This window comes from Camellia sinensis, chromosome 4 (assembly GCF_055761805.1).
Source record: "Camellia sinensis isolate YWXY chromosome 4, ASM5576180v1, whole genome shotgun sequence".
Taxonomy (NCBI): Eukaryota; Viridiplantae; Streptophyta; class Magnoliopsida; order Ericales; family Theaceae; genus Camellia; species Camellia sinensis.
In genome coordinates, this window is record NC_138964.1 from 27680278 (window position 1) to 27686195 (window position 5918).

Genomic DNA, 5918 nt, shown 5'->3' on the forward strand with positions numbered 1-5918 from the left:
AAGACAGTAAAATAAATACTCATTTTAATATTAAAAATCATAGTTAAATTAGAAAGGGAATTAGTGATATAAAGCTAAAAGTGATTCTAATTATTTAATTTTTCTTTTATTTTTATATTTGTTTAGATAATAAAAATATGTAGAAACAAAACTACACAAAATTTATTTAAAAGATTAAATATAAATATGTTGCTATTGGATTAAGAAAAAAAATACATAAATTAATTATGTAGATTATTAATTTTTTCTTTAATATTCCTTTTGAATTTTTCATACATATTGTATATAGGTATATAAAATTTAAATTAAATATAAATGTTTTGTAATAAATAATTTTATGTTAAATAAAAAATTTAATATAAATTAATATTAAGACATCAATAAGATAGACAAAAAATAAAATATAAAAGAAAATTAATTTGATCCGTGCAATGCACATAATTAAGCATATTCTGTCTTATTTATTTATATATTGAGAATTGTTTTTGTTGAATATCATAATAATTATATATATGAAAAATAAGTATTTCTCAAATAGAATTCATATAAAATTAGTATTATAATTGAAATTGAATTTATGTATAATATGTAAATAAAAAAGACATGATGATATGACTTTTTAAAAAAAATAAAAATAAGACTTAAAATGTGTCACATAAGTAATGGAAAAATATTATTTTTAATAATATATATATATATATATGATGATGATGATAAAAATGTATAAAAAAATAAAAACGTATGTAAATAAATAATAAAAAAAAAGGAGGTTGGCGAGGCTTTCTTTAAAAAATAAATAAATAAGGCCTTATAATGTGTCACCTAAGTAAAGTAAAAATACTATTACTTATATATATATATATATATATATACAAGTAGGTGACTCATGTGATGCATGAAAATTTCTTTTCAAAATGAAAATTTAATTTTGAGTCTTAATACTTTATATGTAGAAAAGTTTAACAATTGAAAGCAAATACAAGTAGATTTGCTAATGACTCGTATATTTTTTTTTTTCGTTACGATGTGTGATTCTATGTAAAAGGCTCATAAAAATAATTTAGGATAAATTCTGACACCTTTGAGGTTTTTATTTAATACAGATTTCTCCCTCATATTTGAAAAATTACATTTACCCCTGTCAAATTAAAATGGTATATTTGCCCCTTAGCCTTTATACATATAAAATAATAAAATGATGTAGATATTTTGTTTATGTCATTTTAAGGGAAATAACAATCATCTTCTTTTGTTTAACTCACACAAAAATTAAGTTTTTTTTTTTTCATGTTTTTTTTTTTACTAATTTTTTTCAATATTTTAAGTAATTTATTTTTATTTTTATTTTAGATACACCTAATCTAGATATACTTAAGAAGTATAATATATTACAATTTTTTTTTTCAAATTCACCAAATTCAAAAAAAATTAAAAAAATACAAAAATTTAATACATTATCTTATTTTATTGTATTCAATGGATTTTTTTTTAATTTGTACAAATTTTATACTTTTTAAATATATCTTGATTAAATTGATCTAATCTAGATATAATGGTGAAAATAAAAATAAAAAATTATTCATATATAAAAATTTATACAAAAAATATCATAAAAATGTTGTGACAGCGATATTATTGTAAATATAAATTATATTTGTGGATGTTTTGTTTTAAAGTGAAATATCACCATTAAGTTATATTATTATATTTGAAAATTCTATATAAAATTTAGGATAAATTACACTACCTCCCCTGAGATTTCTGACAAATACAGGAACCTCCCTTATGGTTTCAATAATTATAGTAACCTCACATACTTTACTTGACATTCTACAGATTCCCTCATTTTGTCAAATTGGAACAAAAAGTGTTACTTTCCTACAGTAAATGACCTTATTGCCCTTCATTTTGAGCACAAAAACACGTCCCCTCTGTTTACGCCAGACAACAATTAAATTATGAATTATTTTTTAGGATTTATTACTCTTATTACCTTTGCTTTTTTTGGCTTTATGTTTTTAAAATATTAAAAAATGTTTAAGATTTTTTTTTATATTTTAAATATATAATTTTTATTTAAATTTTTTTAAACATTTTATTTTATTTTATTTTTGTAAATATTTTAATTTTTTTAATTTTAATATTTTAAACTCAAAATACAACTTCACACTCAAATCATAACCAAACACATAACTCAAAACTCAATTCAAAAATTATTTTCAAACCTCATAACCATGATAAGACTATCAGTCCTACTGATAGTTCTACTGCAGTTATCAACAATGAAGGCTCATCATAAGCCATACATTGCCACAGTAGGATAGCTGAGCTTGTAACAAGATATTGTTGGAATATTAGATATATATGGTTAGGGTGTTAGATATATTGTTAGGTTAGTTAGGTTGGTTATAAGCTGATGTATATATATACATGTATGATTAGTTCTCAGAGATTAACAAAAGGTATTTTTTTGCTTTTGATAATTCAACATGGTATCAGAGCTTCAAGCTCCAACGAGCATTATCTCACCAAGTTAATCTTCAAGAATCTTCATCTATTTCCAAGAAAGTTCAATGGCGTCTTTATCTGCAACTGTTCCTCCAAATCTTGCAATGTTGATTTCTAACCTGAGTTCACTTGTGACTGTCAAATTGGATAGCAAAAATTTCCTTATTTGGAAACATCAAATGCAGAATATACTTAGAGCTACTGATCTCTTGAAGATTGCAAATGGATCATATCAATGTCCTCCGGCAATGATTCTGAATTCCTCTGGATCGGAAGTTTCAAATCCAGAATTTGTTCAATGGAAAATAGTTGATGCACATCGCTTAAGTTGTATCATTGCTACTCTATCTTAGCAATCTTCACAATTGTGATTCATCTCCAAAGAAGTTATGAAGTTTGGCTATACCTTGAGAAGCAATTTACTTCATTGTCCAGGTCGCACATTCACCAACTCAAGAACCAATTGAATTTAATATCAAAAGGTTCTGATTCAATGGAGGCTTATCTTGGTCACATCAAAAGTCTTGTGGATCAATTGAGCATGGCTTCATCTTCTGTTCATGATGAAGATGTGGTTCTTATTACACTAAAGGTTTACCTACGGAATATGATGCACTCAAAATGGCAATTCGATCTCGATCTGAGAGCATTTCTATAGAAGAATTGTCATCTATTCTCTGTTCTAAAGCAATACACATTGAAGGCAAACTTAAACACACATCAGATCTTACAGTTGCCTATTCAACTGTAAAAGAATCTAATTCTTCCAAAGGATTCAATTCATATCATCATTTTAACCGTGGATCATATCAAGGAGATTCTAGAAATTTTCGTGGCAATCAATCTGTGAACAGATTTTCTGGTTGTCGTGGCCGATCTCAAAATCGCAGTCGAACCAACTATGGCACTGTTTGTCAAATTTGTGGAAAATCAAATCACTCTGCATTTGATTGTTGGCATCGTCTTGATCCTTAGTATTAACCACAACCACTCCCTACTTCATCATCATCTGCTACTCATGTGCCTCATCAGTCTAAGGCCTTTGTTACTTCCATGAATGATGATAATGCGTCTTCTTCTTCTATTCCTTGGTTTTTGGATTCTGCAGCCACTGATCATATGACTAATGATCTTCATCAGCTAAACTCCTATCAGCCTTATTCTGGCTCTGATCAGGTCACCATTGGGGATGGCACATCTCTTCCCATTCAGCATACTGTAAAAGGTATATTACCAACTCACTACAAGAAAACTGGGTATATGAGACGGAACTATTTGCGACGACACACTTGCCGTCTCAAAAAGTCACTTTTTGCGACGGCAGAAAATGCCGTCTCAAAAAAGCAGAGTATTTGCGACGGCATCATTTGCCGTCTCAAAAAAGCAGAGCATTTGCGACGGCACTAAATACCGTCGCAAATACTCTCATTTTTTGAGACGGCAAATAGTGCCGTCGCAAATGCTCTGCTTTTTTGAGACGGTAAATGGTGCCGTCGCAAATACTCTGCTTTTTTGAGACGGCATTTTCTGCTGTCGCAAAAAGTGACTTTCGTGTTTTTTTTTTAGTGAATATTTTTAAAATTTTAAATATTTTTTTTTAGATGTACCTTACTTAGATGTATCTACAAAATAAAAAAATTACGAAAAAATATTTTTAAAAATTAATAAATACATAAAAATACAAAAAAATGTATTGAATTATTGTATTTTTGGTATTTAGTGAATTTTTAAAAGATTTTTTTTACAATTTTTTTAATTTTTAGGTGTATTTATGTTAGGTGTGTCTAAAAATTTTAAAAAATACTTAAAATATTTAAAAAATTCAGTAAAAACAATATAACACGGAAAACAAGAAAGTTTAATTTTCTCAAAAGAGTTTTTGGAAAACTCTAACCTAGCATAGTGATTGCGGTTTTGAGATAGCATCATATATATACAGTCACAAAATGGTTTGAATAAATTCAACGGTATTTTTCTGTCGCAAAAAAAATTAAAAAAAATAATGTCGTCTTACTCTTTTGATATACCATTTCTCTTTTCATTCATTTTTTCATCTTCCCGTCTCTCTGTCTCTATCTCTCTCTCTCTTCTCTTTATCTCTTTCACTTATCACTCTTCTTTCTATGTCTGCCTGTTTCTCTCTCTCATTCTCTCTCATTCTCTCTGTGTCTCTCGCCTATCTCTCTTCTCTCTATCTCTCTCATTTCTTTTTTTTCTCTCTCTCTCTTATCTTTCTATCTCTCTCTATCTCTCTCGCTCATTTCTCTTCTCTTTCTGTCTCTCTCTTTTTCTGTGTCTCTCTCTCGCTCATCTCTTTTCGCTCTATTTCTCTTTCTTTTTGTCTATCTCTCGCTTATCTCTTGTTTCTCTCTCTTTTTCTATCTCTCCATCTCTCTCTCTCTATCTCTTTTTCTGTCTATCTCTCTCTTCCTATCTCTCTCTCACTCATCACTCTTCTCTCACTCTCTCTCTGTCTACTTGTCTATTTGTCTATTTCTCCCTCACTATGTTCGCCTTGTTCACTCTCTTACTCCCATCTTCTCTATTTATCGAGCTCCTTCTCGATTTATCGATCCACTATAAGAAAATACACTTTTAGCAACCACTTTGTCTATCTCTCTCTCTCTCGCTCATCACTCTATCTCTGTCTCTCTCTCTGTCTCTATCTCTCTTCTTTATCTGTCTCTCACAAAATTAAAATATTTTTAAAATATTTAAAAAATTGATTTGAATTAAGTTTTGAATTATCTGTCTTCTTTATTTATTGAGCTCCCTTTCGATTTATCGATCCACTACAAGAAAATGCATTTTTAGCGACCACTTTGTCTCTTTCTTGCTCATCATTCTGTCTCTTTCTCTGTCTCTCTATCTCTTTTCTCTATTCGTCTCTCACTCATCTCTCTTTCTCACCACCCATCTTCTCTACCACATTTACCACTACTGCAAATGCCATTTAACTACCACCACTCTTCTCTTTCTCTCTTTCACTCATCACTCTTCTTTCTCTGTCTGTTTGTCTATCTGTCTGTTTGTCTGTCTTTCTGTGTGTCTTTCGTTCATCTTTCTTCTTTCTATCTCTCTCATTTGTCTTCTCTCTATGTCTCTCTCGCTCATCTCTCTTCTCTCTATCTCTCTCATCTCTTCTCTCTCTCTGTCTCTCTCGCTCATCTCTTTTTTCTCTCTCTGTTTCTCTCGCTCATCTCTCTTCTCTCTATCTCTCTATTTTTCTATTCTCTCTCTCGTTCATCTCTTTTCGCTTTCTTTCTATATGTCTCTCTCATCTCTTGTTTCTCTCTATTTTTCTATATGTCTCTCTCTATCTCTTTCTCTCTTTGTCTCTCTGTCTCTTTATATCTCTTTCTCTCTATAACTCTTTCTCTCTTTATCTCTCTCTTACTTATCACTTTTCT